This window comes from Chenopodium album, chromosome 26 (assembly GCF_948465745.1).
Source record: "Chenopodium album chromosome 26, dcCheAlbu1.1, whole genome shotgun sequence".
Lineage (NCBI taxonomy): Eukaryota > Viridiplantae > Streptophyta > Magnoliopsida > Caryophyllales > Amaranthaceae > Chenopodium > Chenopodium album.
The window spans coordinates 17,710,185-17,727,817 of NC_137859.1; positions in this window are offsets into that span (position 1 = coordinate 17,710,185).

Here is a 17,633-nt window from a genome sequence, read left to right on the forward strand (position 1 = left end):
TTGCCCCAAACCAAGTACACAGCCGGTCAAATAACAGGCTTACAACCTCTGCCCCAGTCGGTATCAAACGGTCTGGGTATGCTTTATAGCCATTACGCAAAAAAAGGGGGTTTGCCCCAAAAGTACGCAACTTGAAGAAAATTTCTCTAAGTAAAAGACTTACGATGATACTCCGGTTGATACTCGTAGACAGCCGGAGAATTCTCAACCAAAAATTACTTAGGAGAAATAATAAGGGCAGACAGCTATGAGTTGACTGTTTTTACCACTCAATTGTTGCCGCCTGCATGGACTTATAGAACAAGCAAAGTGGTTGTTCTCTGCGACGATTGCACCCGGAGGGGTGTCGCCGGACGCCTATAGCCATATTGGAATAGACGAATTTGAGAAAATGGACAACCATCTGGCCCTTGGCCTCAAGCCTAGCTGTAGACCGGCTGATAGCCACTAAACGGTTTTGTGCTTAGCTTAAGGATCCAGCTGTTAGGCTCTTGTCACTATGGACTTTTGATTTCATATACTAAGTATCAAACTTAGTTTTTATCTGGCCATTGGCCTCAAGTTATTCACATATTAAATTTTCTCCTTAACGTTTCAACGTTAGTATGGGTAAACCCAGACGGAAATAAAAAGACAATAAATGAAACAAAAGCATTTCTCATTAATACTTCTTGTTACGAAAAACTTTACAATACTCAGAAGTAGTACTTTTTTAAGTTATCTACATTCCAAGTTCTAGGCAAGCGTCTACCGTCTGGGGTTTCCAGGCGGTATGTGCCATCCATAACTTCTTCATAGATCCGGTAGGGGCCTTCCCAATTAGGAGTGAGCTTTCCAAGCTCATTGGCCCTACCGGTTGCCTCCATTTTCCGTAACACAAAATCGTCCACTTTCAAAGGACGTTTGTGCACTCTTTTGTTGTAGGCTCGCGTCATTCTCAGACGGTATATATCATGCCGCAGGGCAGAATTGCCCCTACGTTCCGAGAGGGAGTCCAATGCCAGCCGCATGGCCTCCCAATTTGCCTCTTCATCATAGAGCATCACTCTGAGCGTAGGCTCATAGTGTTCAATGGGTAGAACGGCTTCAGCCCCGTATACCATGAGAAACGGGGTTTCTCCGGTTGACCCCTTAGCAGTTGTCCGGATGGCCCATAAGACATGAATTAACTCTTCAGCCCATAGACCACCGGCTCTTTCAATTTTCTATTTGATGCCGTCTGAGATGAGTTTGTTGAATGCCTCAACCTGACCATTTGCTTGAGGACGACCGACTGAGGCGAAGTAACTTGAGATGCCCTGATCTCCTAACCAAGTCTTTAGCTGAGGCGTCTCAAATTGAGGGCCATTGTCAAACACCATAGACATAGGTAGCCCAAACCGAGTGATAATATTCTTCCATATGAAAGAGATGACATCCTTTGTCTTGATATTCTTAACTGCCTCCGCCTCCACCCATTTGGTGAAGTAATCTACAGCCACCAAAATATAGCGCTTTCCGCCTGAAGCAGGCGTATAGGGACCCAATATGTCCATGCCCCACTTAGCAAACGGGACTAGGCTGTGGATTGCCGTCAGATCAGTAGCCGGGCGATGTATTAGCTTGCCAAACCTCTGGCATTTATCACATTTCTTCACAAATTCCTTGGCGTCCGTCTCAAGGGTAGGCCAAAAATAATGCCGCCTGGCTCTGACAGCTAGGGACTTGCCGCCTATATGGGAGGCGTAAAATTCCGCATGCAGCTCTTCGTGTACCTCCTTCCCCTTTTCTGAGGTAACACATTTCAACAAGGGCTTGAGAAAACCAGCCTTGAAGAGTTCTCCGTTTCTCAACTCGAAGTTTGCTGCTCTCTTTTTCATGACGGCTGCTTCCTGAGGTGAATTAGGGAGCGTGCCGTCTGCAAGATACGCCCGGATGCAATCCATCCAAGTAGAAATTCGATCCAGAATTCCAATGGGCTCTTCATAAATACTTTCTTTTTTCAAGAACTTCCCAAAAGACTGACCGAGGCGTATCATGGCAGGCGGATGATGCCAATTTTGACAGTGCATCCGCCGGGTGGTTATCTGACCGGGGCACTTGATTCAATCTGAATTCCTCAAGTGTCCCAGCCTCATCTTTGACAGCCTGAAGATATTTGATCATTGCCGGATGGGTCGCTTCATAAGTGCCCTCATACTAGCTAACAACCAACTGAATCAGAATGGGCGTGAATCTTTGTTGCCCCTGCTGCCTTACACATGCGGATTCCGGCTAGCAGGGCTTCATACTCCGCCTCGTTATTCAAGGCCTGAAACTTGAACCGTAGTGCATACTCATATGTATCTCCTTCTGGAGATTCACAAACTATGCCTGCACCACAGCCGTTCTTTGCAGAGCTCCCATCTACAAACACCTTCCAAACCTGATAAACATTATCCGGGAGAACCGGACGGGTCATTTCAACAATGAAGTCGGCAAACGCCTGACCTTTCACTGCTTTCCTTGGTTCGTAGGAGATTTCAAGACTTTGCATTTCAATAGCCCATTTCAACATTCTGCCGGATGACTCCAGAGTGGACATTGGCCGCTTGAGGGGCTGGTCAGTGTAGATTACCACGGGATGTGCAAGAAAGTATGGCTTCAACTTTTTGAAGGCCATATATAGAGCAAGACCAAATTTTTCCACCATTAGGTACCGAAGTTCAGCATTTTTTAACACATGGCTAATGAAATATACCGGGAGCTGTGTACCGTCGCGTTCAGCAAGGAGAACGGCACTGAGAGCATGGTCTGAGACGGCTAGGTACATGTACAACTTCTCTCTTGGCAAAGGACTAACAAGCCTTGGCAAAGAGTGCAAGTGTTCTTTCAACTTTTGGAATGCCGCCTCAGCATCATCCCCCCATTCAAATCTAGTCTTCTTCTTGATTGCTTGGAAGAAGTAAAGGCATTTGTCACCTGACCGGCTGAGGAACCTCCCCAAGGTGGCCAGGCAACCGGTGAGTCTCTGAACTTCCTTGACAGTGCGGGGTGACTCCGTGTCAATTACCGCCTGTATCTTCTCAGGGTTAGCCTCTATCCCCCTTTGATCAATCAGGAATCCGAGAAACTTCCCAGACTCAACACCAAAGACGCATTTCTTAGGATTTAACATAACCTTATGCTGCCTGAGTGTGGTGAAGGTTTCTTGGAGATCAGCAAGATGATCCGCCTGCTGCTTGGATTTGACTATCATGTCATCAATATACGCCTCTACATTCCTCCCAATTTGATTAATGAAGACTATATTAATCATCCGTTAGAACGTAGCCGGCGCATTCTTCAAGCCAAATGGCATCACAGTATAACAAAATAACCCCTGATTAGTGACGAAGGCCGTCTTTTCTTGATCTTTTTTCCACAGAGGTATCTGATGGAAGCCGGAATAGGCATCCATAAAACTCATCAAGGCATGACCGGCTGTTGAATCGACCAAGCTGTCAATTTTTGGAAGTGGATAACTATCCTTTGGGCATGCCTTGTTGAGATCTGTGTAATCTACACACATCCGCCAGGTACCATTCGACTTCTTTTTGCCACCCAGTCGGGGAAATTACAAGGTCGAATGAACCTGGCAACCAACAGCTTTTTTACTTCGGCAGCTGCCGCCTGACTTCTTTCCTCACCGTGGTTTCTCTTCTTTTGCCGGATGGGCTTCATTTTTGGATCCACGGCGAGTTTGTGGATAGTGAGATCCGGGCTGATGCCTGGCATCTCATCCACTTCAAAGGCAAACACGTCTTTGAATTCTTTCAGCAGGAGGTGCAAGTCTGCACCCAGAACAGCATTAGCAACCGTCCCAACCTTAACAGTTCGCTCTGGACGGCTGTCGTCCAGAACAAGATTAATACTTTCACCAGCCGGTTGGGGACGGAGCTCCTCTGACCGTTCACCGGTCAGTGATTGCTATTTCTTTTCTTTCTTCACCACCACCAGCTCTGCAGCTTTTCACTTTTTTCAGGCTGCTGGTCGAGGTGAAGGAGCATCCTTGACGTTGTCAAGGTCTATTGGTTCCTTCCCTTGGCCGTCTACGGCCACGGTATCCTTGACGGCTGAGAGGTAACACTCCCTGGCCGTCTTCTGATCCCCGTTCAGAGAACCAACAAAACCATCATCCCTCTCATACATGATGAGCATGAGAGAAGGGATGATTACAGCCTTGGCTTCGTTGAGGGTTGGCCTCCCAAGAATGATGTTGTAGGCGGTCAACTCCTCAACGACCAAGAATCTGACGACCATATGTCGTCCCTGGCCCTTCTCACCCAGCCGGATGGTTAGGTCAATTTTACCGGCTGGATAGACCATCCCACCCCCAAAACCAACCAAGGGGTGGGTGACCGGATGCATGCTGCTGGAGTTGTATTTCAGCTTCTACAAGCACCGGAGGCTGATGATGTCTGACGAGCTGCCGGTGTCAATAAGAATGCGCCCAACTAACTGGTTGGCGACCTTGCATTAAATAACAACCGGGTCGTCATGCGGGCGGCGAACGCTGCCCCTGTCCTTCTCAGTAATGAGGACATCCGGAAAATTGGAGCTGGCAGATGCCTGCTCCTCATCATCCTTATCCATATTTCGAAGATGGCTTTTGGTGCCCCGGATGGTAGGGCCACCACATGAAAATCCGCCTGCTATGGTGAAGACCGGATCCTTGTCGGTTTCCGAACTACTAGCAGGCTGGGGGGCAGCCTTAGAGGACTGACCCTTGTTCTTCTTCTTTGCCCCGTCTGGGGACTTAGAAATATAGGACTTCAGATGTCCTTTGTCAGCCAGACGGTCCAACGTCCGCTGTAAACTGAAGCAGTCGTTGGTGTCATGGCCAACCTCCTCATGGAATTGACAATATTTGTTCTTGTTCCGGGATTGGACGGAACTCTTCATCGGATTCGGCTTCTCAATGGACAACCGGTCCTTTACCTCCATGAGGATGGAGTTACAATCCTTGTTAAACTCATACCGGGGAACGTACGGTTTAAACTCTTTCTTCTTCTTCTTCTTCTTCTTCTGGGACGGCTGCTCAGAATCACTGACCGCCCAGACTTCTTTTCTTTTCTTGCTTTCTTTTTTTTTCTTTGCCGGCTGAGCAGACCGGCTCTCTTTTTGTTTGTCATACTTCTTGGAGTCTGATTGGTTACCAGGCGTACAGAGGTCGGTTGCTTGTATATAGCTTTCCGCCTCCCTCAGGGCCTCCTATAACGTAAATGACCCTTTTTCTGACAAGGTCGAACTTAAAAGTCGACCCGTCTCTTAGACCCTTGAAAAAGTATGTAAATGCTTCCTCGTCAGACAGCCCCTGGATCTGAATTCTGACCAGGTTGAACCGCCTGACATATGAGCGTAGCCCTTCTCTCTCTCCCTGCTTAATGGTGCTCAAGTCTAAACTTGTTTTCTTAGCAGGGATGTTCATTGAGAAGTTCGTGGCAAACAAGAAGGCTAGCTTCTTGAAGCAGTCAATAGATCCGGCTGGCAAGTTGCCAAACCATTGCTGGGCAATGCCCTTCAATGAAGCCGGAAAGCAACGGCACCCGGTGGCATCATCCCAACCTTGTAAACACATTAGGTTGGTGTATGCCATCAGGTGATCTTCAGGGTTGGTGGTGCCATCATAAGCACCAACCAAAATGTTTTTAACCTTGGCCGGCTGAGCCGCCTCAGTTATATTGGCTGCAAAGGCAGACGGCTGTTCGCCTAGCCTCATCAGTCGGAGCTGCCTGTCCAGTGGCTGGGCATTAGTATATGCCGCCTGATCTCCGAATGGGGGTGGCTGCATGAATTGGAGGCCATATTGGCCATACTGCGCCTGGGGTGCGTATGGCATAGACCCTATCATCAGCTGAGGTTCGGTGTTGACGGATTTACCGCCTGTCCGACTCTCATGCAAGGACATAAAGCTCCTTGCAGAAGCTTCCTTGAAGCTGTCTGGAAAGCTTGAGGTAGAAGCTGACTCAGACTGCTGCTGCCTCCTTCGATTGATGACTTCTCTAGCATCAAAGGTAGACGCCTTTTTGGCCTCCGACTGGGGTCGTCGGGGCATCAGAATCTTAGACTAGTCAAGTTTTGCGGCTGCCTTCTCCTTTGGGTGAGGAGTCGGCTGCCTGTCCTTGACCGGCTTCTTTTTCTTCCCATCATTGGGAGTCTTTTTAGCCGGCTGACTCTTGGAAGAGCCTGCCTTGTTGTTGATTATTTCCTTGATTTCACCCTTGAAAGAGTTCATGAACTTCATGAGCTCGTTCCGGGTGACTAGAGCTTCTCCTCTGGTCTTCCGGGTTTCCCCGTCTGACCTCCTAGTGGGCTGGCTGCTAAGGCCCGCCTGATCCAGATTTCGTTCCAACTGGTCCCTGGAACGGAGGGATTAAGAGATGAGAGAACCATCCCTAGATATGTAGGTCTCAACATCATTGTCTTCTTCTTCATCCTCCTCCTTAGTGAATACCTCTGGCTGAGGTTGAGGTGGAGGCTGGGGGATTTCAAATCCAACCGGCTGAATAACCGGTTGCATGTCTTCCGGGTTACCCATCTGAGTACCCAGACGTAGAGAGGTAGAGTTGAGAATTGGTACAGAATTTTGAACCATCTTGAGGTACTCTCCCCACAGACAGCGCCAAATGTTTTGGGTGTTTTTGTCCTTTGGGAGAGTTACAACTCGAAGAATGGTCCTGAGGGCTTCTGTACCAGCAAAATCAACGAAGACACCGTTTGGGTGGTGCTCCGCCTCCAACGCTCAAGTTAGTGACTAGAAGGAGAGTAAAAAGTGCGGAATTTAAGGTGGGGATCTGCTTGGATTCCAAGCTCAGGAGTTCTCTGATGAGAGAGAAAGTAGGGTGTAATAAATGTTTTGTGAATTTCTGAATGTCCCCCATTTTGGGGGAATATCTCCCTATTTATAGGGTCCTTGAGAAAAGTGCCCCTTCCTAGGTTATTTTAACCTACAATTGATGGGCTGCGCCGCCAAATAGCGGATTTTGGGGGAATGGGGCCCCTGAAGGCCGCAATTCTGAGAGAGTATCTGGAGAGGCCACGTGTCAGCTGGAGATAGGTCAAGGGTGACCTGCCAGCCTCTGACACGTGGCACCTCCTCATTGGTCCACTTGTTAAGGGTGAAAACGCCCCAAACAGGCGCCAAAAATTTAATGAATAAAAAGTTATACTGTAAGTGCACGATGGCTATTGTTAGCAAAGACTTAGCAAATACAAGTCGAATCCCACGGGAAGACATGTTCAATTAGCTTTTGCCCAATTATATAAACTATTTCGATAAACGAGGAGTGATTTGATGATCAATTAACTAAAGCAGGAAAATAATGAAAATAAGCTTGTTCTCAAATATATAAAGGTCTAGGGCATACGTTCGATCCACCATGCTTTTACCAATCCAAGAAATACAAACAATCCATTGATAAATAAACTAGGTTGAATAATTAAAGCACTTGTTAATCCCACGATCGGGAATTAATGCTTACGAATTAACATATGTAGTTCGGTCGCTAACATAATCAAATTCGCCAATTGTAATTAAGCCTCTAAAAATATGATCTTTCAATTCTAATTTTTATTAGCTAAATAATCAACTCAAGATATTGGCCAATTACATGTATCAAACAATAAAGCACAAATCAATTGGAATTATTCAAACCCTAATTCATATATTTATAAATAATTAAGCACAAGTAATCAAGTTATAAAAATGGCTTCCCTGACTTAGCCTTAGAAAATGACTACTCACTCATAGTTGAAATAAACAAAACGAAAGAGGTAAATAGACTTGAATTCATAATTAATAGAAAAGAGTAAATGAAATACCTCGATGATTGAATTAATGGAGGATAAAACTAGGGTTCAAGAATGGAGGAGAAAACCCAAAAGAACGTTCAGGCTAGAAAATAAAGCATAAGAGGCCAAATAAAATCCTCCAGTATTTATATTCATGCCTAATTCTCAGCTAATTAAAATAGAAATAAGTAAATAAAAACATAAGCTAAAATATTCAAGGGCGGAATCAATGGGGGAATAGGGTAGGCCACGGCCACCCCCTTGATTCTGTCATAAAATTAAATTCTTACACAAGCCATTAATGTTTTGTAGTTAGCCTAGTTGGTTTAGTTGAAATAAGTAGGTGTTGTGTTTATAAATGGTTACAAATTCGAAGCTTGCTAGCTACATTCTTAACTCTTTTTTTAGTTCATTGGAAAAAATTAATCCCAAATTGTATAAAGTAAATGTATTATTCACATGATTTATTAATCAATCTTGGCCCCCCTAAATTTTCTAGTTACGCCACTAAAAATATTATTGGATGATAATAATGACGTGGCACGAGAGAAACAAGGCTGCCATGGCTCATCATCACTCAACCAAACTCGCGGCCGCATGGTGGTTCCCGCGCCCTGGCAATGGCGGCAGCAGCCCTCGAGTGGCCGCAGGACAGACCCGCAGCAAGATCCCATGGGCGGCTGACTGCATTGCTTGGATTCAAATGCTCATAACTTTAGTTCTATGAAGCTTCTTGGGGCATGTGACCTATCATTGGAAAGCTCTTTAAGTTAGTTTCCAACGCAACTTGAATCACTTCAATCCAATCTGTAAACTCGAGTTATGTTCAAAACAGTTAGCAATGGTAATTTTTGATACCTTGCAAGCCTTCGTTTTTCTCCGTTTCTAACTCAAATTCGCTTCCAAAAGGTCCATAACGACTCTCGTGGATGCTATATTCATGTCCCACTCATAAAATCCTTGGAGTCAACATCCACAAACATGAATCCTTCGATTAATGAACTTGATCTATCGATTTACATTCAAATATCATCCAAATCATCTCCAAACACTTCGAAAGCGTCCAAATGACTATAAAATCACCTGAAACATTAAGAAATACACAAACGAAGCGTAATAGAGCGATATAGGATGACTTATGAAAATATGACCCTAAAATCGACCAAAAAGACTAAGAAAAAGGGTATGAAAACTAACATAAACGTGCCTAAGAACTCTATATAAATATGATTCATCAAGGAGTTGCTCCATGCATATGCCACCATCCTTTTTCTCACTTAGCCCATAATCCCCCTACTTCTTCTAAGATTCTCCTTCCTTGGCAAACTTCGTTCTTCTTCATTCTTTGGAAACTCTGGCTCAACCGCAATGATTACATCATTAACCAATCAAACCAATCCCGAGAGCAGTCCCTTAAAGAGTTCCAAGCTTTAGCTTAGGAAGTTCACACCTCTTTAAGATTATCCTCGGGTATCACCATTCCCAATCCTCCTACTCCTTGCTGGATTCCTCCCTCGAAACCCAATTTTAAGCTGAATTTGATGTCTCTTTCACATCTGAAGGTGAACGGCCGGGCTGGTATAGCAAGTGTATTTCGTGACTTTTCAGGTTAATGGGTGTTTAGGGTATTTTTACCTTAGACATATGGACCTAAAAGGGCCTGCCACGTCAGAGGCTGGCAAGTCATCTCTGACCAATCTTCAGCTAACACGTGGCATTCCCAAATATGTTCCCAGAATTGCGGCCTTCAAAGGCCCCATTCCCCAAATCAGCACTTTTGCGGCGCAACCCATCTGCCCTAGGTCAGAATGACCTAGTGGAGGGCACTTTTCCCCATGACCCTATAAATAGGGAGATATTACATCCATTTTCTCTCTCATCAGAGAATATCTGAGCTTGAAATCCAAGCAGATCCCCACCTTAATTTCCGCACGTTTTATCGTTCCTCAAGTTACTAACTTGATCGTTGGAGGCGGAGCACCACCCAACCGGTGTCTCCGTTGATTTTGCAGGTGTAGAGCCAGTCGGACCAGTCTTCGAGTTGTAACTTTCCCAAGGGACAAAAACACCCAAAACATTTGGCGCCGTCTGTGGGGAGAGTACCTCAAGATGGTTCAAGATTCTGTACCAATTCCTAACTCTACTACTCTGCAGCGGGTTACTCAACTAGGTAACCCAGAAAATGTTCAACCGGTTACTCAGCCGGGTAGCTTTGGAATTCCTCAGCTTTCTTCTCAGCCCCAGCCTCAGCCGGAGGTCTTTACTGAGGAGGAAGATCAAGAGGATGATGATGTGGAAACCTATACAACCAGAGATGGCTCCCTCATCTCCAAGTCCATACGTTCCAGGAAAACCAAGCAGGTCCGAGCAGGCGGCCCCTTGGGAGGTTAGACGGGGAAACCCGGAAGGCTAGAGGATATGCTCTAGTCACCCGGGATGAACTCATGAAATTAATGTACTCCTTTACGGGTGAAATTAAGGAGATGATCAACAAAAACAAGGCTGGCTCTAGCAAGAGTCAGCCGGCTAAAAAGACTCCCTCTTTAGGAGGAAGAAGCCGGTCAAGGACAGGCAGCCAACTCCTCATCCCAAGGAGTAGGCAGCCGCAAAACTTGACTGGACTAAAATTCTGTTGCCCAAGAGGCAACCCCAGCAACCACAGCCGGAGGCCAACAAGACGTTTGCCTTCGACGCTCGACATATCATTGATCGAAGGAGACAGCAGCAGTTGTCTGAGTCAGCTTCTACATCAAGCTTTTCAGACAGCTTTAGAGAAACTTCTACAAGGAACTCACTGTCCTTGCATGAGAGTCGGACAAGCGGCAAGACCGTCAACACCGATCCTCAACTCATGATAGGGTCTATGCTATACACACCCCAGGCGCAGTATGGGCAATATGGCCTCCAATTTATGGAGCCACCCCCATTCGGAGGTCAGGCAGCATACAACAATGTCCAGCCACTGGACTGGCAGCTCTGGCTGCTGAAGCTTGGTGAATAGCCTTCTGCGTTCGCCAAGAATATAACCGAGGCGGCCCAAACGGCCAAGGTTAAGAATGTGTTGGTGGGTACTTATGATGGTACCACCAACGAACCTAGAAGATCACCTGATGGCATACACCAACCTTATGTGCTTTTAGGATTGGGACGATGCCACCTGGTGCCGTTGTTTCCCGTCTACATTGAAGGGCATTGCCCAACAACGGTTTAGCAACTTGCCAGCCGGATCTATTTATTGCTTCAAGAAGCTAGCCTTCTTGTTTGCCACCAACTTCTTAATGAACATCCTTGCTATAAAACAAGTTTAGACTTGAGCACCATTAAGCAGGGAGAGAGAGAAGGGCTACGCTCATATGTCAGGCGGTTCAACCTAGTCAGAATTCACAGACTTCTTTAAGGGTCTGAGAGACGGGTAGCACTTCAAGTTCGACCTTGTCAGAAAAAAGGGCATTTACGCTGCAGGCGGCCCTGAGGGAGGCGGAAAGCTATATTCAAGCAACCAACCTCTGCATGCCTGGCAGCCAGCCGGACTCATAAAAGTCCGACAAACAAAAAGAGAGTCGGTCTGCTCAGCCGACAAAGAAAAAAAAAGAAGAGGGCAAGAAAAGAAAAGAAGTCTGGGCGGTCAGTGATTCTGAGCAGCCGTGCTAGAAGAAGAAAAACGAGTTTAAACCATACGTCCCCCGGTATGACTTTAACAAAGACTGCAACTCCATCCTCATAGAGGCAAAGGATCAGCTGTCTATTGAGAAGCCGAATCCAATGAAGAGTTCCGTCCAATCACGGAATAAGAACAAATACTGCCAATTCCATGAGGAGGTTGGCCATGACACCAACGACTGTTTTAGTCTTCAGCGGGCGTTGGATCGTCTGGCTGACAAAGGGATGTTGAAGTCCTATATTTTTAAGTTCCCAGCCGGGGCAAAGAAGAAAAATAAGGGTCAGTCCTCCAAGACTACCCACCAACCAACTAGTAGCTCGGATACCGATAAGGGTTCGGTCTACACCATAGCAGGAGGATTCTCTTGTGGTGGCCCAACCATCCGGGGCACCAAAAGCCTCTTCGAAAGATGGACAAGGATGATGATGATCAGGTGTCTTCCAACTCCACCTTCCCGGATGTCCTCATTACTGAGAGGGACGGGGGCAGCGTTCGCCGTCCACATGACGACCCGGTCGTCATTGAATGTAAGGTCGCCAACCAATTGGTTGGACGCTTCCTAATTGACAACGGCAGCTCGTCTGACATCATCAGCCTCCGGTGCTTGCAAAAACTGAAATACAACACCAGCAGCATGCATCTGGTCACCCACCCCTTGGTTGGTTTTGGGGGTGGGATAGTCTACCCAGCCGGAAGAATTGACTTACCCATCCAGTTGGGAGAAAAAGGCCAAGGACGACATATTGTCGTCAGATTCTTGGTCGTTGAGGAGTTGACCGCCTACAACATTATCCTTAGGAGGCCAACCCTCAATGAAGCCAAGGCGGTAATCATCCCGTCTCTCATGCTCATCAAGTATGAGCGAGATGATGGCTCTGTTGGTTCCCTGAACGGGGATCAAAAGACGGCTCGAGAGTGCTATCTCTCAGCCGTCAAGGATACTGTGGCCGCACACGGCCAAGGGAAGGAACTAATAGACCTTGACAATGTCAAAAATGTCAGTCCACCCCCACCAGCAGCCGGAAAGAAAAGGAAAGCTGCACAGCTGGTGGAGGTGAAAAAAGAAAAGAAACAGCAATCAGTGACCGGTGAACGGTCACAAGAGCTCCGTCCCCAACCGGCTGGTGAAAGTATTGATCTTGATCTGGATGACAGACGTCTAGAGCGAAGTGCTAAGGTTGGGACATTTGCTCATGCTGTTCTGGGTGCAGACTTGCACCTTCTACTGAAGGAATTCAAAAACATTTTTGCCTTTGAAGTGGAAGAGATGCCAGGCATCAGCCCGGATCTCGCTGTCCACAAACTCGCCGGGGATCTCGCTGAACGAGACGGCATCCAACTCCCGGTATATTTCATTAGCCATGTGTTAAAGAATGCTGAACTCCGGTACCCCATGGTTGAAATTTTGGTCTTGCTTTATATGTGGCCTTCAAAAAGCTGAAGCCATACTTTCCGGCACATCTAGTTGTAATTTACACTGACCAGCCCCTCATGCGACCAATGTCTACCTTGGAGTCACCCGGCAGAATGTTAAAATGGACTATTGAAATGCAAAGTCTTGAAATCACCTATGAACCAAGGAAGGCAGTGAAAGGCCAGGCGTTTGCCAACTTCATTGTTGAAATAACTCGTCCGGTTCCTCAGAATAATATTGACCAGGTTTGGAAGGTGTATGTAGATGGGAGCTCTACAAAGAACGGCTGTGGTGCAGGAATTGTATGTGAATCTCCAGAAGGAGATAAATTTGAGTATGCACTACGGTTCAAGTTTCATGCCTCAAACAATGAGGCAGATTATGAAGCCCTGCTAGCCGGAATCCGCATGTGTAAGGCAGTGGGGGCAACAAAGATTCTCAATTGGTCGTTATCCAGTATGAGGGCATCTATGAAGCAACTCATTCGGCTACGATCAAATATCTTCAGGCTGTCAAAGAAGAGGCCGGGTCACTTGAAGAGTTCCGACTGAGTCAAGTGCCCCGGTCAAATAACCACCCGGCGGATGCATTGTCAAAGCTGGCATCCTCCGCCTGCCATGATACGCTTCGGTCAGTCTTTTGGGAAGTTCTTGAAAAAGAAGTATATATGAAGACCCCATTGGAGTTCTGGACCGAAGTTCTACCTGGATGGATGGCATCCGGGCGTATCTAACAGACGGTACACACCCTGATTCACCACAGGAAGCAGCCGTCATGAAGAAGAGAGCAGCTAACTTCGAGATGAGAAGCGGAGAACTCTTCAAGGCTAGATTTCTCAAGCCCTTGTTGAAGTGTGTTACCCCAGAAAAGGGGAAAGAAGTACTCGAAGAGCTGCATGCGCGATTTTGCGCCTCCCATATAGGCGACAAGTCCCTAGCCGTCAGAGCCTGGCGGCACTATTTTTGGCCTACCCTTAAGGCATACGCCAAAGAACTTGTGAAGAAATGTGACAAATGCCAAAGGTTTGGCAAGCTTATACATCGCCCAGCTACTGATCTGGCGGCAATCCACAGCCAAGTCCTATTTGCTAAATGGGCCATGGACATTTTGGGTCCTTATACGCCTGCTCCACGCGGAAAACATTATATTTTGGTGGCTGTGGATTACTTCGCCAAGTGGGTGGAGGCGGAGGCAGTTAAGAATATCAAGACAATGAATGTCATCTCTTTCATTTGGAAGAACATCATCACCCGGTTTGGGGTACCTATGTCCATGGTATTTGACAACGGCCCTCAATTTGAGACACCCCAGATCAAGTCTTGGTTAGGAGATCAAGGGATCTCAAGTTACTTTGCCTCAGTTGGCCATCCTCAAGCAAACGGTCAGGTAGAGGCTTTCAATAAACTCATCTGAGATGGCATTAAAAAGAAAAATTGAAAGAGCCGGTGGTTTATGGGCTAAAGAATTGATTCATGTCCTATGGGACATCCGGACAACTGCCAAAGGGTCAACCGGAGTAACTCCATTTCTTATGGTGTACGGTGCTAAAGCCGTCTTGCCCATTGAACATTATGAGCCCACGCTCAAAGTGATGCTCTATGATGAAGAGGCAAATTGGGAGGCCATGCGGCTGGCATTGGACTCCCTCCCGGAACGCAGGGACAATGCTGCCTTGCGTCATGAGATATACCGTCTGAGAATGACCAGAGCCTACAACAAAAGAGTACACAAACGCCCTTTGAATGTGGACGATTTTGTGTTACGGAAAATGGAGGCAACCGGTAGGGCCAATGAGCTTGGAAAGCTAACTCCAAATTGGGAAGGCCCCTACCGGATTTATGAAGAAGTTAGGGATGGCACATACCGCCTAGAAACCCCAGACGGTAGACGCCAGCCTAGAACTTGGAATGTAGACAACTTAAAAAAGTACTACTTCTGAGTGTTGTAAAGTTTTTTTTAAAAAAGAGTATTAATGAGAAGTGCTTTTTGTTTCAATTATGTTTGTCTTTCTTATTTCCGTATGGGTTTTACCCATACAAGTATTTTAAAGTTTAGTAGCTCATTTAATGTGTGAATGGCATGAGGCCAATGGCCGGATAACCAACTAAGTTTTATACATAGTATTAAATTCAAACATCCATAGTGACATGCGGTCTATGGCCAGATCCTGAAACTAGGCACAAAACCGCCTAGTGGCTACGTAGCCAGTCTCCAACTAGACCAGAGGCCAATGGCCGGATGGTTGTCTTTTTCATAAATTTGTCTATCCCAACATGGATAAAGGCATCCGGCGACACCCCTCCGGGTGCAATCATCGCAGAGAACAGCCTACCTGCTCGTTCTATGTTCCCATACAGACGGCAAAGATTGAACGGCTAAATTAGCCAACTCACAGCCGTCTAACTCGAATTGCTCCTAAGAACTTTAAGACTATGAAACTCCGGATGTCCTTAGACATCAGCCGGAGTATTATCACAAGCTCTTACTTAGGATTATTTCATTTTAAATTATGTACTCCCCCCTATTGTGGCAAAATTTTTCGTGTAATGGCTATGATTGTTCCCAGACCGTCAAATGCCGCCTGGGGCAGAGGTTGTGTTCCTGCTATTTGTCCGGCTGTGTACTTGATTTGGGGCAATCACCATTTTTCGGCTGTGTACAAACATCTCATACTCTTTAAGTATAAGAAGTTTCTAAGACAATCAATCAGTTTCAGATGAAACCAACCACACAACCGTCCAGGGGCAAGGACAGCCGGATTTGTACCTGCCGCATGCTTTCCATAAGTTAGGAAAAATCACAAGTATATATCAAGTATATATGAAAAAGTGAAAAACTAAAAAAAAAAATTAAAAAGTTGTGCAAGTATAAAAAAAATCGACTGAGTCGGTATACTTCATAAATAAAATTGGCACAAAGGCCAAAATAATTGTTAACCGAAATTACATGTGGTGAAGAAACCATTGTTACCCGACTCTACAGTCGGTAAAGATACATCACATACTCGGCACACAGGCCGGAAAGGCAAAGGAATTTGGCATACCGCCGCTCAGAAAAAGAAAAAAAATGGTTGGCATACTACCACAGAAATAAAGACAAGGAGAGCTTCTCAGTGGGCTGCTCCGGCTGGTTCTGGCCTGTGGGGGGAACTCCTTCCGGATCAACAGCCTCTTCAGGCTGGATATCCTTGCATCCCTATTCCCCCTCTTGCTCTTCTGGCTCCGGCTCCTCAGTATCTGAGACCTCAACCCCAAGCTCAGCCGCCCATGCCTTGAAACGAGGCGGACCTGGATCCCCAAGAACTTCAGCATCATACACCGCAGTGGCGTAGTCATACCGAAGTTTGTAGACTTTGAAGTCTACCTTCGGCTAGAGGAACCGCTAGGCCATCTTCAGGCGGACTTCATTGTCCCGCTCGGTCTCATTGACGAGCCAGCTCTGCTCAGCATCAAGCTCCTCCTTGTGCTTGGCCTTTAGGGTGGCCAACTCAGCAACCAGCCGGGAGTTCTCCTTCCTGAGAGTTGTATTCTCCTTATCAGCTTGATGAATGGCATTTATGCCACAATTTAATGTACTCTTTACGGGTTTTCCCACCCATTTGTAGCTTGTTTGCCCCCTTTTCTCTCCTTTTTGTTCCTCTTTTCTTTGTTTGCCTTTCTCCTTGTTTTCTTTGTTTTTGTTTTGTAGGAACCAAGACATTGGAAGAAGAGCAATTCACTCCCAAACTCCCCTGTGTGCGGGCGCGCAGCTCTGGGAGAACCCGCGCAGGATGGCTCCTTGAGCAGAACACAAACAGAAGATTTGTGCGCCTTGTGCGCGCTCAGTGTGCGGGCGCGCGACTGATGTGTGCGGGCGCGCAGCTCTGGGAGAACCCGCGCACAGCACAGCATCAGAAGCAGAACCAAAACAGAGTGTTGCGTGCGCCATGTGTGCGCCTTGTGTGCGGGCGCACACCCCTCAAGAGCGGGCGCGCAGTATTGCTGAGAGAAGGCGCGCATCCATGGGTCTCATTCTCCGTACCCACAGATCTGCGGGCGCGCAAGATCTGCGAGGGCGCACACCCAACTTCTGCGCGGGCGCGCAGTGTATGTGCGCGGGCGCGCACCGCTGAGCTGCAGTCTTTATTATTTCGTATTTTGTATCTTTTGGGGGGACCTATATATATAGGCCGTAGAGAAGTTTAGGGGATCATCTATCATTACTTAGAAACATTTTAGCCCTAATCTAGTGAGAGAAACTTCATTAGTAGAGAGAGAAAGTGTGGATTTCCATTGATGAACTTGGATATTGAAGAAGGAGCTTGCTTGAACCTTTGTAAATCTTCATCTTCAATTAATGAGCAATTTCTTACTCTCTTTCTTTGCTTTTGTATTTAGTTTTATTTGCTTATTTTGATTTTCCTTCATTGCTTATTGATCATGTTGATGCTTATTGATTTGATGATTGATATTGCCTTCAATATGATTTGTGAGTAGTCCCCTAGCCAAGGGTGTGGGGATGGTGTAGTTGTTGATTGATTCATGCTTATGATGTTGGGGTTTTGTTAATGGTGATTAAAGTCTTTGTGTGTTTGATGTTCTTTAATCTTCTTGCAAGTGCACATTGTTAGTTGATTAAAGGTGAATCTTTGCTAACAAGAAACGGAAGTTGACTTAGTTAAGATCCATTACTATCGATAGTTCTTTGATTGCACCTTCTAATATATGGTTCTAGTGTGGAAACATAGAGGCTATGTTAGGAGAATTTGATTGACCCCGGAAGGCGGTT